Source organism: Palaemon carinicauda, chromosome 13 (assembly GCF_036898095.1).
Source record: "Palaemon carinicauda isolate YSFRI2023 chromosome 13, ASM3689809v2, whole genome shotgun sequence".
Taxonomy (NCBI): Eukaryota; Metazoa; Arthropoda; class Malacostraca; order Decapoda; family Palaemonidae; genus Palaemon; species Palaemon carinicauda.
Window position 1 is genome coordinate 129,653,794 of NC_090737.1, and position 20,338 is coordinate 129,674,131.

The following is a 20,338-nucleotide window of genomic DNA, read 5'->3' on the forward strand; positions in this document are numbered from 1 at the left end:
AAACATCGCCAACGTGACCTCCTACCTGCACAAAGCAAAGGTTTTCTCTACGCTCGACCTCCTGAAGGGGTATTATCAGGTGCCTATGAACCCAGAAGACATCCCCAAGACTGCCATCACCACTCCGTTTGGTACAAACACCTTCAATTACTCCTGTTTTGGCCTTCGTAATGCTGGGGCCACATTTCAACGTCTCATGGATAGCATTTTAGGGGACCTCCCCTTCTTTGTATGTTATGTGGATGACATACTTGTGTTCTCCTCCTCAAAAGAGGAACACCTCTGTCACATGCGCATCGTGCTCGACCGCCTGTAACAAAACGGCCTTGTAGTCCGGTACGACAAGTGTACCTTTTGCGCCAACGAAGTGTCATTCTTAGGGCACCGCATCACTCCTGAAGGAGTCCATCCCCTCCCTGAGAAGGTAGCAGCCATTCAGGACTTCCCCACGCCCTCGTCTGTCAAAGCTCTGCAGGAATTCTTGGGCATGATCAAATATTATCACCGTTTTCTTCCACTCTTGCTCCCCTCTACGCCTCCCTCAAGGGCAAGCCAAACGGACCTGAAGTGGGGTCCCCTTCAAGAAGGGGCCTTCTGCAATGCAAAGAAGGCCCTATCAACCGCTGCGGCTCTCACTTTTCCTATCCCACATGCCCCTCTCCTGCTCTCCACCGATGCCAGCGACGTCGCTATTGGTGCAGTACTCGAGCAGGTGGTCAACGGCTCGTCCCACCCATTGGCCTTCTTCAGCAGAAAACTGTCCAAGGCAAAATCGGGTTATTCTACCTTCGATCGCGAATTGCTGGCGGTGCACTTGGGTGTCCGTCACTTTCGCCATTTCTTAGAAGGTATGCCCTACGTCATTCGCACAGACCACATGCCTCTGGTGCACACCTACACTCGACAGTCTGATGCCTGGTCTGCCCGTCAACGCCGACATCTCTCCTCCGTGGCTGAATACAATTGCACCCTTCAATACGTCCCTGGGAAAATGAATCCCGTTGCTGATGCCCTGTCAAGAAACTAGTTGGCTGCCATTCAACTGGGATTGGATTACAACGCCTTGGCTGAAGCCCAACGACAGGATCCAGAGTATCAAGCATGTAGGACATCCTGCACGTCCCTCCGTTGGGAAAACTTCCCCCTCCAAGACTCCAACACCCCCCTCCTCTGTGACGTCAGTACTGGTAGACCGCGACCTTGGATTCCTGCTCCCATGTGCTGGCAGGTATTTGATTTTATTCACGGCCTTTCACATCACTTGTGCCGTTCCACTGCACAGCTACTGAAGACGAAGTTCATTTGGCGCAGTATATCTGAGGATGCTAAGGATTGGGTCCGCGCCTGTATTTCTTACCAAACTTCCAAAAGTACATCAACACACGGATTCGGGAGTGGGCATCTTTCCTCAACCTCAGCATCGTTTCGCACACATTCACGTCAATGTTGTAGGCCCCGTACCCACATCACAAGGACATCGTTACCTGTTTACCATCATTGATCGCTCCACTCCTTGGCCTGAAGCCATTCCCATGGAAACTGCAATGTCCGCCTCATGTACATCTGCCTTACTCTGAGGATGGGTTGCAAGATTTGGTATCCCTGAGCATATTACTTCTGACAGGGGTACCACTTTCACCTCTCAATTGTGGACATCATTAGCGAATCTCCTGGGTATCACCCTACATCAGACAACTGCCTACAACCCCGCTGCCAATGGAATGGTTGAACGCTTTCATCGCACCCTCAAAGCAGCTTTGATGTCCCGCTGCAAGGATTCCAACTGGTTTACTCAGCTTTCCTGGGTCCTCCTGGGACTAAGGACCACTCCTAAAGACGCCCTCGACGTCTCGGCAGCTGAAATGGTGTATGGCGACCCGTTGGTCGTCCCTGCCGAATTTTTTCCTTCTACGACCTCCTCCGACGATTTCCAGCGCATACGTCACATCGTGGGAAATTTTACCCCATGCCGCCAGACTTACAAGCCCCCAGCGAAGCATCACATACATACAGACTTGCACTCTGCAATGCACGTCTTCCTGTGCAACGACACTAGCAAGCCACCGCTAACGCCCCCTTATACGGGCCCTTTCCTTGTGATCTGATGCAGTCTGAAAGCATTCCTGCTAAACATTCATGGCAAAGAAGACTGGGTCTCCATTGATTGTCCAAAACCTGCTTATCCTCCTGCCAGATGACCCGCCTATGGTTCGCCTCTCTAGATCAGGGCGCCCTATTTAAGATGTATAGTATGTCCTTTTTAGGGGGGGAGCCATGTACCAACCGTGTTTCACACTATCGTACATAGTAACGACATTTCATTTTGTGTATATATTATGCTTGTATCTTCGCTCTCCCCTTGCACTAAAAAGAACCTGAAATAACAAGCCTGTTTTTCTCACTGTTAACTGTTAACCGGTTCGGTGTCGGTTGAACAGGGAATTTCCTGTTGCAATGAACATGAAATAATGTCTGTTTTTCTCACCGTTAATTGTTAACCGGTGCGGTGTTGGTTGAACAGGAAATTTCCTGTTGCATTGAGATTTTGTATATAAAGGCGAGTGTTCTGAAATAAAGTAACTCAGTTGCTTTCATCCTGTCTTTGAGTCACAACCTTCTCTCGGTTTGTCACAGTATGCCGATGACGCTGTCCTTGTTAGCAGAACACCACAAGACTTGCAAAGCTTGCTTACCAGAAGTGGTGAAATATCATGAGGTTGGGGTCAAGGTAAATAGAAGAAAAACAGATGATGAGATGGGAATATGCATTAGAGGATAAAATATCATTGGAAGGAGAAAGGATTATGAGGTGGAATCATTTGAACATTTAGGAGCTATGATCTCTAATACATGATCTTTAGAATTTGAGTTTAATGAAAGAATAAAAAAATAAAAAAAATCAGACAATGGCCAAGTTAAGTAAAATTTGGAAATTAAATTGCCTGAAATTACACATAGAAATCAGGCTATATCAGTTTAGGGAGGTCTGTGCTACTGTATGGACATGAGTCTTGTTATGACAATGAAACTATATCCAAAAGATTTTGTAGATTTAAGAACAAAACCCTCGGAAGATTTGGGAGTTAAATGTCAGGACAGTATTAGAAACGATGAGATCATGATGAGGAATAGATGGAGATGGGTTGGGCATGCTCGTTGCACTCGTCAAGAGAGATTAGTTCACTAAACCCTCAACTGGGCTCTACAAGGTACTATAGTGCTCCCAAACGAAAGTGGCAGTCGAATGACAGTTCTTCTTAATATTTCGTATAGATTTCAAATAATTTCGTACCTTCACGACCTCTTGGTGAGGATACAAGAAAATTTGCCCAGCTTGACATTTGCGGATTAACTGATTTAGCGTGTCGGACTAATCTTGTTCTTCTCTGAGAATGGGTGACCTCTAAATCTTAATCAATTGATTATTTCTGGGTTTTTTCTACCAACAGAGTTTTTCAGTACACTGGAATTTTTTGTAATCCTTTTAAACAGATACACACAAACACACACACATTTATATATATATATATGCATATATATATATATATATATATATATATATATATATATATATATATATATATATATATGCATATATATATATATATATATATATATATATATATGCATATATATATATATATATATATATATATATATATATATGTGAATATATACATATATATATACACACACACATATATATAAATATACACACACACATTATATATATATATATATATATATATACACATACATATGCATATATATATATATATATATATATATATATATATATATATATATATATATATAATGCTGTATATCATATTCACTCAGATAAAGTTGTAAAATTAATAAAGACACGCGCGCCTTGTTTAAATGCATTAGAGACTTTTAATCTATTCCAATTTCTTTTCCATTGGCCACCAGGGAAAAATAGCCGAAAAGGGAACTATATCCGGGATAATGACCAACGGAACTACCCCGCCTTTAAGACCTTAATCCATCCCCTGCTTTAGGGCTTCTCCAACTAAAATGACCGAAATATTTTTGATTCGATGCGAAAAAATAAGCTCTCAGCTGCCACTTTCGTTTGGGAGCACTATAGAAGAGTTGGAAGACCCAGGCCTACATGGCGGGCTATGAAACTAAATAAGAGATGAGTGGAGAAGTATCGATTTAAAAGCTCAAGATAGAGACGACTGGCGAAATCTAACAGAGGTCCTTTTCATCAATGGGCATAGGGGGATATGATGATTAGGAAGTAAAATTGAGCAATTTCACTTCACAATGTTAAGATGTGGAATTGAGTGGAAATGTCCAAGCTCTGTAGCAGATATTTATTGAAAGGTGATATTAAGATTTTTAATGATTGACACTAATTTACAGATTTCAATTAATATGTTTGTATATTGTAGGGGTATCTCAATTATGTTAGATTTTGAAGTGACCAAACCAACTGATATTTTGCCATGTCACTAAAGGCCCTACCACACTATAGTCTGTCCAGAATGTCATGAAACATAGAGTAGGTTTCCGACGTTGCCGCTTTGCGCCAATTTCATTCATTAAATCTCACTTAAGGCGAAAAAACAGTGTAGATTTGGCATACACTATGCCACATCTCTCTCTGTCTCAGGTCAGGAAGGTTAAGTAGCTTACCACTTTGGTTCTGATACCCAAGCGTGACGGTTTAAGATGGAAGGCTCCCCACGACAGCAATTAACTGCTCAGACGCAAGAAGTCATCTTCAATGTCCACGAGTACTTCAAAAGGGAGAAAGAAGACAAAACTGTTATGCACGGCTTTGGCAAGGCAGTACAACGTACAATGGATGCAACTAAGCAGTGCAGAAGTACGATATATCGCATTTGTAAGGAAGGAAAAGACAGCTTAGAAGAAAATGAAGCTCCCGTTTTTAACGTAAAGAAAAGGAAAAGACCACCAACTGTAACCAACATCGATGGATTTGATCAGTGCGGTTTACGAAGGACAGATCTCGGTTATTATGTCAGAAAGGAAATTCCAACGCTGGATAGCATTCTACTTGAAGTCAAAGAAAATATTGGATCTAGTGGATGCAGAGAATCTTTACGTAAGATACTTAAAGAAATTGGATTTAAATACGGAAGAGTTAACGGGCGGAAATTTCTACTGAGGAGAAGTGATATTGCAAGTGCCAGGACCAAGTTCCTACGTGACATGAAAAATATTAGGGGTACAGGAAAAAAGTCTGTTATATTTCTGGATGAAACCTGGATTAATCAGAATTATACAGTCACCGAGTGTTGGATGGATGAAAGTTCGACAGGAGCAACTGGAATAAACCCACCAATCAGGAAAGGGAATAAAATTATCATTTTGCATGCTGGATCTGAGCAAGGATTCGTGCCAAATGCACAGTTGGTATTCCAAGCAAAGAACGACAGTGACTATCACCACCAAATGAGTCATATTGTATTCGAAAAATGGTTTCGAGAGAAGTTCATACCCAATATACCACAACAGTCCGTCATAATTATGGACAACGCATTATACCATTCAGTGCAAAGTGACAAACCTCCTACCATGGCAAGCACAAAGGGAGCGATCCAAGACTGGTTAAGAAATAAAGGTGAAAATCCCCCAGAATATCTGACGAAGTGTGAATTGCTTGAAATGGTGAAAGCAGTGAAACATGGAAATGCTCCAAAATATGTCATCGACAAAATAGCTTTGGAAAAAGATCACAGGGTCGTAAGGCTGCCACCTTATCACTGCCATTATAGTGCAAATGAACTCATTTGGGCGCAGATTAAAGACTATGTAGCCAAAAGGAATACATTTAAAATGACAGATCTAACATCTTTGCTGCGAGTGGCACTGTCATGCGTGACAGCAGAAAATTGGAAAAATGCCGTTAATCATGTTGAAGACATCATTATAAAAGACACAGAGAATGATGTTGCTATGAATCAGTTTGTTGATTCATTTGTTATAGAAGTAACTTCATCTGATGAAGAATAGTATAGAACACATTAATGCTGAAAAACACTGGAGGATTATCTTGATTTAATTTAATGAAAACTTCTGTTTTATTTTGTTGTTTAGTTTTATCCTGTGACGGTAAACAACACATATTTTTGTAAACAATTTATTTTATGGGAAAAATCTTTATCGATTTCACTGCATACATTTGTTTTACTCCTTGTTTCTATGTTAGAGGTTTCATCCTCATATGAGAATTTACTTCCTGTTAACCAAGACAATTTTATTTTTATACTAAAACAGTGCCTTATTTTAAAGAAAATGTCTATTAACTTTATCGTTTCATTATCCTAAAATCCAAGAAATTGTTTTAATTGAGAAAAGTATTATTTTATGAAATATTTGATGTCAGGCACATTCATCAATTCTACAACAAATATGGTAAGAGAGAGAGAGAGAGAGAGAGAGAGAGAGAGAGAGAGAGAGAGAGAGAGAGAGAGAGAGAGAGAGAGAGAGAGAGAGAGAAAATGACGATGCCAGGCTACAGATATCTTCAAGAACCTGACTACACATTTGATAATGTTCAAATATAAACTGATTCAATCAGAATTCAAATTATATAAAGAATAAAAGTTAAAGCTTTATGAGTAATAAAGCTCGAAAACATTTAGTACATTAAGATTCCAGTATTGTACTGAACTAGATTGATCGTAGGGTACAAAACGTTAAATTTTTATTTTCATCTGAGATGGATCTCTTCAAAGTTGTAGAAATACTACGATATGTATTAATGGACATTTACTTGTCTCCCGTACTTTATATAGTGCTCGAACTCTCCCTAAAAAATTTTTTTTACATGAATGTTTTTAAAATAAACAAAGCAATCAACTTTATGAGCTGTTTTCGAAACACAAGGTCAACTTAATCCACAACAACCATTCAGCTTTTGTGTGACTGGAAAGATCCAGATTATGGGATTAAAAAGGAAATTTTACGACCGTATTAAAGCACCCGGAATGGAAGGATGCTGGGATTAGCTTAAGTTAGATTAAAAGTCTTGAGGAAGTTTGGCATCGCCGCAAACCTACTCGATGTTTCATGACATTCTAGACAGACTATAGGCAAATGCACGGCGGGCAGACACTATTACCAGTTTTGTTGTATGGTTGACAATCCCGAGTGTAGATGACTACATATACGAGGAAACTATGAGCAAACCATAGAAGGACTAGTGGCCATTGTTGAGGTACTGGATGGATGCGTGACTATTGTCTGAAACAACTCTGACTGCAATCCGTTCTCTGCGTGGCGTCTGGCCCAAGGCATACGTTTGGCTTCCTTCAGCTAGTGTTTGCCTTGGACTGCTTAATCTGGTAACACTTTCAAAACTAAAGAATTACGGGAAAATTAGAGTGCCGACCTGCATTTGCCCCTTGTGTAGAAGGGGCTTATGGCTGCAAAAGGCTTCATCGCTGTTTTTTAAAATCTGGCACCAAAGTCCAAATATTTAGAATAAAGCCCTCTAACGAGATATTGCTGAGACGATAAAGCATAGAATACATTTCATGTAACCAGGCGAAAGTGCTTTCCAACTCCTGAATATGTACTGCCTCTGTTCCAAGTCTTGATTATTGAAAATTTATAATGTGGCTTTCATTAATTTTCAATAATCAAAGTCAATTGTTAGAGTTGTGATGGTCTTGTCAGCCTCCAAATAATGTTTTGAACTCTATAGGTGTTAGTATGCTAATCATATTGATATCTCATGAGCTGGACTCTCATGAAGCTAACCCATGGATTGCAGAAATGAGCAATCTGTCTGCTTTGCTTACCCAGATGATAAAAGTGGAAATTTTAATAATAAAATACTCTCTATGCAATCGAGTGGGTTTGGCCACACTTGAACCACAATTAATCATGATTGCACCATCCCTTTGAGTAGACATTTAGAAATTATCCCAGACAGAGGTCATAGCCCCGAAAGGTATTTGTGGAGGAAGGAAAACTGTGAGTGGTGTCACAATATTTTTCCTTCTTTGATAATTGATATGGGAAAGTCCAAATTTCTGCTGCCATTCTATCCAGTCTGCTGTTACAATATGCCTTTTTCTGGTAAGTATGATATTATTCAGCAATTAGAGCACATGACACTGTTAACAGCTTACAGTATCCTTTCAAATGACTAATGGTCAAACCATTGAAAATTAAAGATTTTTACACATATGACTTTAATGACCTAAGGCCCGCAAATGATGTTCAGGCTATTGGGTTGCAAGACTCTGTAGTGATGTCACTTGAGCAAATGCCCCAAAAATTCAAATGGTTCTTCGTAGAACAAAGCAAATGTAACCAAAGGTACAAATAACGAGATAAAGCAAAAATGAAACTGTTCAGCTATAAGGCCATTTGTAATATGAACAGAGGTTTAGTGTCCTCCATCATGTATCAATACTACTAGAAAGGGAGTAGAGAGACTACCCTAAGACATTCCCATCTTTTAACATTGAAAGATATGAAATTTTATCATAAAGTACCAATGGTTATAAAAATAGAGGATGTATTTGATTAAAGTAAAAACATGATGATAAAACTATCTCCTCAAAAGACATTACTAGCACCTCTAGTATTATTTGCAGTGACATCTCTCATGCAAATCTTAACCAATAAATAAAATGTAGCCTTTAAGATTCCATATCTATGTCGGATTTATACTAGATTGACAAGTTATATCGGATACCGGTAATATGGTTGGTGACCGTATCATAAAAGAGGACTGCATCTCTATCCTAGATCTCAAAACAGGATAAAAACTAATGGTAGGCTTGGTCATCATCCAACTTTGATGAGCAGAGGTTTATCCAGCACCTCTATAATTAAGGTGTTGGGAAGAATATGTAGACCAACTCTTGATTCTTATCCAGGAACATTTTGAAACTCAAAAATTTCTAATGGGAAGACCTCGCCCCTTGAATCTTCAATCAATTTTTTTCTATATCAAATATATTACAAAGGAGTTATCAAATTATTGGTCCATAAATATTCTTCACTAGGTGTATGTCTATTGGAGAGTAAATTAGAAAATAATGCACTTTGTCCTAGGGAATGTATAATTTATAGAACTCCATATGATGAATTTTTTTTTTAAATTTATCCTCCATGATGTCCTTTAAAAATCTAAAAGTTTATGAACATCTTTTTTCAGATTGTAACTGTACAAATGTATTTAGTAAATACAAAAAAAAAAGAATAAAAAAAATACAAAAACAGCACATGGTTCCTATACTTACCCCAAAGTGGTAGTGTTGTTTATAATAACCTAGATTTATTTTTTATTTTATTTTTTTTTTTTTTAGCTCAATACATTCGTCCAGTTTTGGGATTTGAATGGCTGACATCTGTTATGATGATATTTCAAGCTCCGTTAACATGATGGACAAAAGCACAGCAGGCACTCTAATTCTCTCTCTTTTACAGGGTTACCAGATCAAACAGGCTAAGGTAGGCAGTAGACTTGGGCCACATGCCGGCTATAGGGCAGTATGCAAACTGACATATTAGGTAATGTTGTCTCTAGTCAGGCACTCATCCAGTGTCTCAACAACAGGCATAAACACTTCGATGGTTTGCCAGTGGTTTCCTCGACTATGAGTCATCCATACTCATACTTGGTATCCACCCTCAAAACTGGGAACATTGTCTGCCCGCCGTGTATTTGCCCCTTGTGTGGATGCGACTTTAGAAAATACAAGGGACAGTCTTGTAACTTCATTTGCAGAAGAAGCCTAGCCATATGACCCAAATTAAGAATTCCAATCCTCATAAGAAGGACTATGTTGAGCCCCATCCTACAGGAGAGGCAACTCATGTTCGTGGTGACAGTTATTTCGTCATGTATTGACTATTCCATTGCAAGTTCTCTAAATGTTTGATTAATTGGAGCAAAGGAAAAGACTGGTAAACAAGTAATGATGCACAAATAATTATCATTAATTAGCAATAATATTTTACAAAGATTACCACAGCGTAATCTTATAAAAGCAAATTGAGAAAATAAACCAAGCGCTAAATGAGATTCAAACCAGACTAGTTCCAAAGAATTGGATTCTACTAATTTGTCCAATGGAACTCTTTATACGGTCTGATTGCATTCTACCTACAAAACTACAGGTCTTTTTTCAACTCGACCAGTACGTTGGTGATCGCAGGAGACTATTAACTTACCTGAGGCTATAAAAGGGTCCTGCCTGTACACAGAGGAAAATATAACTGGCAAAAATATATATTTGGGGTACGCCATAGAATAACGGCATTTAGACATCAAACTTGTAGTTCAGTTTTTTATTAGTAAACGATATAACACGACCAAATAAAGGGCAAATAAACTCCAAACAGACTTCTTGATTATAAATGTGATAAGTCTGTCAGTATATGACACATGCAACTGAATTATACTTCGGCTAAACTCTATTTTAGTACTTAAGTGCGAAGCTGACCGTGGTCACCAGCTCAGACACAATCAAGAATGGAAAGCTAGTCACTCTATTTGATGGTAGAAAGGAAAGAGTCCGTCAATATTTTCTCTATTGGAAGATAATTTCCATCTATTCTAAATACTAACAACAATACTGCCCTAAGTTCTCATACAATTCCATTCAAAATTATTAGAAATGTCCATAAATATAAAATAATATATTTAGTTTCCCAAAAGTTTGGAACTAGTAATCATACTAAATTAGCATTTTCAAACCAGGAGAAAATACCACAACCAATCACTGCACAGTCTCTATAACCTTTACAACGCTTCCAAAAAATACTGCCAGTTCTTTGCTCAGCATAACACTGTACCCTCCTCTGTGTGTATGTGCGTGCGTGTGTGTGTGTGTGTGTGTGTTGATTATTAACTTATTTTAGATCTTGATATTACATAAACTTTCCGTTTTGGTATGAATCAAATTTCTGTTTTCCCTAAGTTGCTTGGTCGTTTTAATAGAGGGTTGAAGATATCATCTCTTAAGTCTATTATTTTCACAGTTTAAGCTATTGTAATTGCATGAGAAGGTTAGATAATTAAGAATATATAGACAAAACCAAAGTGGAAGAAAAATAAATAAAGAAAACGGTAATAAGTGATAGAGATATGAAGAAATAACTGCATTAATTTCTAACTAAAATTAAGAAAGGTTTAAACTTCCCTTAGTACAATTCTAGAAATATAAATTGTTCTTTTAAGTTTTTCAGCCACAAAAAAACAAATACAACTAAGAAAAGGTCAGAGACGAAAGGCGGAAGGACTTTGATTGGTCGTGATTAAAAAAAAGAAAAAAAAAAAAGTTTTTATGTCAAATGATCTACGTTCTTCCATATTCTCATTGGTTCTTTTTATGCTTTGATTAAAAAGGCGACGTCATGAGATGGCTTTCTTAATTGCAAGGTTTACTTTATGATATAAAATTTTGAAAGAAAAAAATATGCGGTGTTATTCCTAAAGTAATTGCGAAGAATTGATTAATGGCACAGAAAGACCATAAACATTTGGTAGTGGAAGACATTTTTGAGGCCTTTGTCCTGCAGTGGACTAGTTACGGCTGCTGCTGCTGCTGCTGCTGATGATGATGATATATATATATATATATATATATATATATATATATATATATATATATATATATATATATATATATATATATATATATATATAATAGTTGTGTTTAAATTCTGCTATTCAAACATTTACAGTTATACAATTATGTTGACTTTCTAGTCCAGATGACAGAGGGAAATATATGTACAGTATATATATATATATATATATATATATATATATATATATATATATATATATTTATATCTTATATATATATATATATATATATATATATATATATAAATATTTAATATATACACACACACACACACACATATATATATATATATATATATATATATATATATATATATATTATATATATATATGCATATATTTATATATATATACTGTATATATATATATATATATATATATATATATATATACAATATATATATGTATAAATATATGTATATATATAACATTAAATATATATATATATATGTGTGTGTGTGTGTATACATATATTAGAAATTGTTGTTTAGGAGATTTAAATTAAGTTGGCGTTTTAAGGGTTTAGAAAGGACTAAAAACGCTATTATGAACCATTGTACTAAATCTTACTATCTTGGACGCAATATTTAAGGTGAAAATAGCTTTTACCGATAGCCAAATTTAAATTAGAATGCTATCACTAAATGAAGTCTTTATAATAAGATATTTATTTGTATCGTAAAAATCTGAACATTGAGACCATTTGTAGGAGTTTACAGTTATGAAAACATCACCACAAGAAAATATGTAGTAAGCGTTATTTTATGATTAGTAAAATGCTGAACGTTCATATCGTAGTATTTTACTTTGAACAAATTATGAAATAGAGTGAAGATCCAAATTTTCTCTCGAGTCATTTTGAAGATGATAATTTCGATTGGGAATGATAATTCTGATAATGAACAAAATTAAAATTTTAACACTAGGTAAAGGAGATGATGATGATGATGATGATGCTGATGATGATGCTGCTGATGATGATGATGATGATGAAGTTCGGTTCAGATTACCGTTAAAGAAAGAGAAATAGAAAAATCTATCAATCACCATCATTTTTTTATAAAGGTTAATATAAAGCTATATTTATGAAATTTGACAATAAATTCAAAATATAAATGTAGATTTTGTTGCTGCTGTTATATTACAAATGAGGATATACAAACTGTATTTACAATACCACAACCTTTCATTATTACCTTCCCTCATGTTATTTTTTTTTTTTCTCATAAAGGTTCATGTAATGCTATATTTATGAAGTTTGACAATAAATTCAAAATATCAATGGAAATTTGTTGTTACTGTTGTATTACAAATGAGGATATACAAACTGTATTTACAATACCACAACCTTTCATTATTACCTTCCCTCGTATGGCATTCCCTATGAAATTCTTTAAAGACAATCAAGTTCATCTGACCTGAAGCCTAAAATAGGTTAGGGAGGGGAGCTAATAACCTTAGCGCAGCCTTAGAAGGAAATATGAAACTGTAGTTGCGAGGGGAAATGGCTTGACCCTTAGGATAATCGAAGGGAAATACAAATGCATTGGAATTAAACTTAAAGGAAATGTTTGCATGAAAGTAAGGTTTAAGTTTAGGTTTTCTTCTGGAATAATTTTATATGGATTCTCTTACAATACGGTAAAGCAACCTATATATATATATATATATATATATATATATATATATATATATATATATATATATATATATATATATATATATATATATATATATATATATATATATATATATATATATATATATGATAAATTTTGCACATTTAGACGTGTTTTTCATATTCAAATAAGCCATATATATTTTTGATACATTAATGTATGGATTCTCTTAACGACCTCGGGATCAGAGCCCCAGGCGAAATCACACAAAGACAAGAGCTTGTGACCGGCCTGGAATCGAACCCTGGTCGGCAAGCTTGTATAGACAGTGACTAAACCACTTAGCCAAGTGGTTTAGTCACTGCCTATACAAGCTTGCCGACCAGGGTTCGATTCCCGGCCGGTCACAAGCTCTTGTCTTTGTGTGATTTCGCCTGGGGCTCTGATCCCGAGGTCGTTAAGAGAATCCATACATTAATGTATCAAAAGTATATATGGCTTATTTGAATATGAAAAACACGTCTAAATGTGCAAAATTTATCATATATATATATAATTTATATATATATGTATATATATATATGTATATATATATATATATATATATATATATATGTGTGTATGTATATATATAGTATATATATATGTATATATATAATTATATATTATATATATAAGGTTATTTATATATACTGTATATATATATATATACATACATACATACATATATATATATATATATATATATATATATTTACTTATTATATATATATATATATATATATATATATATATTATACACATATATCATATATATATAGATATATAGATATATATATATATATATATATATATATATATATATATATATATATATACATATATATTCGAGTTATATCGAAGGAAGTTGTTATTCTATATATTTCTGTTTAGGTAATTTGTGTCATCGAAAGTCATCTAAGAGTTCTAAAATATTTATCAAGTTATTTCACCAAAATATGCTGCAATATTAGAACCATTTTAATGATTGTAAAAAAAAAAAAGAAAAAAAAATTGGAAACATGATTTTGGATTTAGCATTACATACTTAAAACATAACTTTTGATTTGGCATTACATGGCTAAGTGCATGATCTTGTCTTAGCTATTCAGTATCGGAAAATTACAAGTTACTTAATGTTCAGAGTTGTTTTTATTAGAAAAACCCGGGATGATCCAAACAAAACGTCAGTAGGTATTCTCTCTCTCTCTCTCTCTCTCTCTCTCTCTCTCTCTCTCTCTCTCTCTCTCTCTCTCTCTCTCTCTCTACCTACCTACCTACCTAGCAAGGCGTATACATCAGAATAACTTCCTACCATGTCTTCTTGGGCTTAATTCTGCTTACAAGTTTTTAGAATACTTATATTACAAAAAGGTGTACTGTATATCTTAATAATAAATATTTAACCAAAAAGCCTGATTACTATCTAATTAGTTTATGTAAATATAAACATAAATACTTAAGGCATCTCTAATGAACCCGCAAGCTTGATATAAACGTTAGTTTTATTACGGAATTTGGCTTTAAAAAACTTTGCATACTCTGCCTCTGTTTTTTTTTTCTTAGTTTGTATTCATAACAGAATGGATGAAATTTGTTAATAGGTAAACTGAGATGTATGGTGTTCTTAATTGACTTACTATAAGTCAATTTAAACCCACCCAAAGAGAACTCTCATGTGTAAAAAAAAAAAAAAAAAAAAAAAAAAAAAAAAAGACGGAAAAAGACATCTATAAGAGAAATAAAGGAAATATAGGTAAACAAAACTCGAGAGAAACGAAATGAAATAAATGAATATGTAAGTAAACAAAACTAAGGAGGAACAAAGTGAAGTGAAGTAACATATAAGTAAACAAAAGCAAAGAAAAACATTGTGAAATAAAGGAAAATACCAGAGGGGCCCTTAGTAGAGCACAGACCTCCGCCGTGACAGGTTATTTCTCGATCTATTGCTCGACCTTGACCTTGCCCTTTGACCTTTCCATGTATTAATTGGCATGGATTTTCAAACACTCAAATATGAACCAAATTTGAAGTCTCTGTGGCAACGATGTTCAAACTTATGGTTGGTTACGTTGCTTGATTGCAACCTTGATCTTTGACCTTGACCTTCCAAAATTTGATCATTTCTATCATTTTACATAAAAGTTAATCCCTGCAAGTTTCATTACTCTAAAATTAAAATTGTATCCAGGAGGCTGTTCACAAACAAACACACACACACAAAGACACACAGACAGGGTCGAAAACGTAACCTCCTTCCAACTTCGTTGCGGAGGTAATAAGTAAACAAAAGCAAATAGAAACAAAGTGAAATAAAGGAAAATATAAGTAAACAAAACAAAGAAGAACCAGAGTGAAATAAAGGAAAATATAAGTAAACAAAATCAAAGAGAAACAAAGTGAAATAAAGGAAAATACAAGTAAAAAAAAGCAAGAAGAAACAATTGAAATAAAGGAAAATACAAGTAAACAAAAGCAAGAAGAAACAATTGAAATAAAGGAAAATACAATTAAACAAAAGCAAGAAGAAACAAAGTGAAATAAAGGACAATATAAGTAAAAAAAAAGCAAGGAGAAACAAAGTGAAATAAAGGGGAATTTAAGTAAACAAAAGCAAAGAGAAGCAAAGTGTATTAAAGAAAAATACAAGTAAACGAAAGCAAGGAGAAACAGTGAAATAAAGAAAACTATAAAAAACAAAAGCAAGAAGAGCCAGAGTTAAATAAAGGGAAATATAAGTCAACAAAAGCAAAGATAAACAAAGTGAAATAAAGGAAAATATAAGTAAACAAAAGCAAGAAGAACCAGAGTGAAATAAAGGAAAATACAAGTAAAAAAAAGGAAGAAGAAACAATTGAAATAAAGGAAAATACAAGTAAACAAAAGCAAGAAGAAACAATTGAAATAAAGGAAAATACAATTAAACAAAAGCAAGAAGAAACAAAGTGAAATAAAGGACAATATAAGTAAAAAAAAAGCAAGGAGAAACAAAGTGAAATAAAGGGGAATATAAGTAAACAAAAGCAAAGAGAAGCAAAGTGTATTAAAGAAAAATACAAGTAAACGAAAGCAAGGAGAAACAGTGAAATAAAGAAAACTATAAAAAACAAAAGCAAGAAGAGCCAGAGTTAAATAAAGGGAAATATAAGTCAACAAAAGCAAAGATAAACAAAGTGAAATAAAGGAAAATATAAGTAAACAAAAGCAAGAAGAACCAGAGTGAAATAAAGGAAAATACAAGTAAAAAAAAGGAAGAAGAAACAATTGAAATAAAGGAAAATACAAGTAAACAAAAGCAAGAAGAAACAATTGAAATAAAGGAAAATACAATTAAACAAAAGCAAGAAGAAACAAAGTGAAATAAAGGACAATATAAGTAAAAAAAAAGCAAGGAGAAACAAAGTGAAATAAAGGGGAATATAAGTAAACAAAAGCAAAGAGAAGCAAAGTGTATTAAAGAAAAATACAAGTAAACGAAAGCAAGGAGAAACAGTGAAATAAAGAAAACTATAAAAAACAAAAGCAAGAAGAGCCAGAGTTAAATAAAGGGAAATATAAGTCAACAAAAGCAAAGATAAACAAAGTGAAATAAAGGAAAATATAAGTAAACAAAAGCAAGAAGAACCAGAGTGAAATAAAGGGAAATATAAGTAAACAAAAGCAAAGGGAAGCAAAGTGTAATAAAGAAAAATACAAGTAAACGAAAGCAAGGAGAAACCTGGTGAAATAAAGGAAAATACAAATAAACAAAAGCAAAGAGAAACGACGGACGAAAGTAGAATAAATGAGACAGAAAAGAATGCTTCAGGTAGTCCCCTCTCATCACCAACAATGAGGTGAGATGAATTTAGTGTAAAGAGTGAGGGGAAAAGTATCCCCGGAGTTCCGAGATGTTATGAATAATGAAAGGAGGAGTCTATGTCGGGAATAAATTGGGCAACATCTCTGTATAAGATTATCCTCTCTCCTACTAAGTTGCTGAGTCTTGTGTATTGGATTAAGAAGCCATGTCTGGCTCTGTAGCCTCTCTTTTTAGTCTTAGCTATTTTAGCTATTTTAGAAGTTTGAAGGACACTATAGTCAATTTCTTTTAGCGATGCAGATTTGCACCGATTCGCAGAGGTGCCCTTTTAGCTCGGAAAAGTTTCCTGATCGCTGATTGGTTGGACGAGATAATTCTAACCAATCAGCGATCAGGAAACTTTTCCGAGCTAAAAGGGCACCGCTGCGAGTCGGTGCAAATCTGCCTCGATAAAAGAAATGGACTATAGTGATTATTTAATGATAGCCGGAAACTCTTTGATTCTAGTCTTGTGTATTGGATTAAGAAAGTCTGCCTGGCTCTGTAGCCTCTCTTTTTAGTCTTAGCTATTTTAGCTATTTTAGAGGTTTGAAGTACCCCAGTGATTTTTTAATGATAGCCTGAAACTCTTTGATTCTAGTCTTGGTAAGGGTAGAAGAGACTCTTCAGCTATGGTAAGTAGGTCTTCTAGGAGAAGGACATTCCAAAATCAAACCATTGTTTTCTAGTCTTGGGTAGTGCCATAGCCTCTGTACCATGGTCTTCGGGTTACAGTTCTCTTGCTTGAGGGTACACTCGGGCACACTGTTCTATCTAGTTTCTCTTTCTCTTGTTTTGTTGAAGTTTTTATAGCTTATGTAGGAAATATTTTAATGTTGTTACTATTCTTAGACTAGTTTATTTTTCCTTATTTCCTTTCCTGACTGGGCTATTTTCCCTGTTGGGGCCCCTGGGCTTATAGCATCCTGCTTTTCCAATTAGGGTTGTAGCTTAATAATAATAATAATGATAATAATAATAATAATAATAATAATAATGATAATTGTGTATTGGATTAAGAAAGCCTGGCTGGCTCTGTGGCTTTTCTTTTTAGTCTTAGCTATTTTAGCTATTTAAGAAGTTTGAAGAACTCCTGTGATTTTTTAATGATAGCCGGAAACTCTTTGATTCTAGTCTTGTGTATTGGATTAAGAAAGGATGTCTGGCTCTGTGGCCTCTCTTTTTATTCTTGGCTATTTTAGGCATTTTAGAAGTTTGAAGGACACTAGTGATTTTTTAATAATAGCTAAAATCTCTTTGATTGTCTTTTTAGTTTATACTTTAAGATTATGTTGGCTTTCTTTTTATTCTTAACTCTTTTAGCTATTTCAAAAGTTTGAACGACCCCAGTGATTTCTTAATGATAGCTGAAATCTCTTTGATTGTCTTTTTAGTTTATACTTTTAGATTATGTTGGGTTTCTTTTTATTCTCAGCTATTTTAGAAGTTTCAAGAACCCTAGTGATTACTTAATGAAAGCAGAAAACTATTTAATTTTCTTTTTTGTTTATACTTTTAGAGTATGTTGGTTTTTAGATATTTTAGAAGTTCGAGGAACTCTAGTGATTTTTTCAACGATAGACGAAAACTGTTTGATTCTCTTCTTAGTTTATACTTTTAGATTATGATAGTTTTGTGATAGTAGTTTTATAGTTTTCAATTCAGTTTTTTTTTGTATTCTTAGCTATTTTAGAAGTTTCAAGAACCCTAGTGATTATTTAATAAAAGTAGAAAACTGTTTAATTTTCTTTTTAGTTTATACTTTTAAATTATATTGGTTTTGTGATAGTTGTTTTATTTTCAATTTAGTTTCTTGGTGATGAAACGAACTCTTTCACTGTTTAATGAAAGCGGAGATTAACTTTTTTTTTATTCCTTTTTTAGTAGTACATATTGAATTAACTCGGTGAATAAAAAGAAATACTTATTAATGATAAAGGAAATATTTGAATTATTTTACCAGCTATAAAATGTTGTAAATATATTGTGTTTATCTTGTGATATTTATTATCAAATAACAACAATAAAATTTTCCTCCATATTTTGATAACTAAATGAACTACTATGCAGGTTTGATAATAAAAAAAAATATTATTTAGATATTGTGATATTGTGATCCAATATTAGAATCCTACCTGTAAAGAAAAGAAATGAAGTTAAAAGATAACTTTGAAAATAGTAATGTAGAAAACCATCAGATGAACTATAACAAACTGCTTAATGTCATCCTGCTTAGAAAAAAGGCCTTTGTACAAAGTTTGAATGTCTAAAGTTCCACCAATTTAATGACCTAATTAGAGGATCATCCCACAAATTATTTACAAATGGAATAGCACAGTATCTAACAAATGGTAGAACAAAGAAATTAGATTTTCACAGGGTAGAGCTGTCCCCAAAAATTAGGATCCCAGCATTCTTGAAAGATTCAAATTACATTTTTTTTTTTCTTTTTGGTAATTGAGCAGGACATTTGCCGAGGTGTTTCTCAAAAGCAAATTCACAACCCAAGCCGACAATTAAGAAGCATGCAGTTAAATAATTGCCATTAATGAAAAGATATTAGGGGAAAGAAGATTCTAATGTTTTATAGTTAAAAATCACACCTTTTAGATTTTCACATGGTAGAGTGGTCCCCAAAAATTAGGATTCCAGCATCTTTGAAAGATATTAATTTTTTTTTTTTTTTTTGAGCAGGAGATTTACCGATGTGTATCTCAAAAAGAAATTTACAACCGAAACCGACATGTAGGTCTTGATTTCGAAGAGTGCAGTTAAATAATTGCCTTTAATGAAAAGATGTTAGGGGAAGGAAGATTCTAATGTTTTATAGTTAAAAATAATATATATATATATATATATATATATATATATATATATATATATATATATACATATGTGTGTGTGTGTGTGTGTGTACGTATATGTGTACAAGTAATATATGCAATTATAAAGATAATAGAAACCTTATAACATCTCAATTTCCCGTGTTAAAACTTTAGCTAACGTACTTTAGCCTATGATATATCAATACTTCAATACTTACAAGCCCGCATGAGTAAATGCACAAGCGCAAATACATCGACATGCACTCTTACACTTGACCGTATCTCTTAATAGCTACATACGCCCTTTATACGCACAAACGGCGTAACTATCCACATCCGACCACACACGCAGAGAGCAGAGCCGAGTGACTCCATCAAATCAACGTCATATGGATTCCCC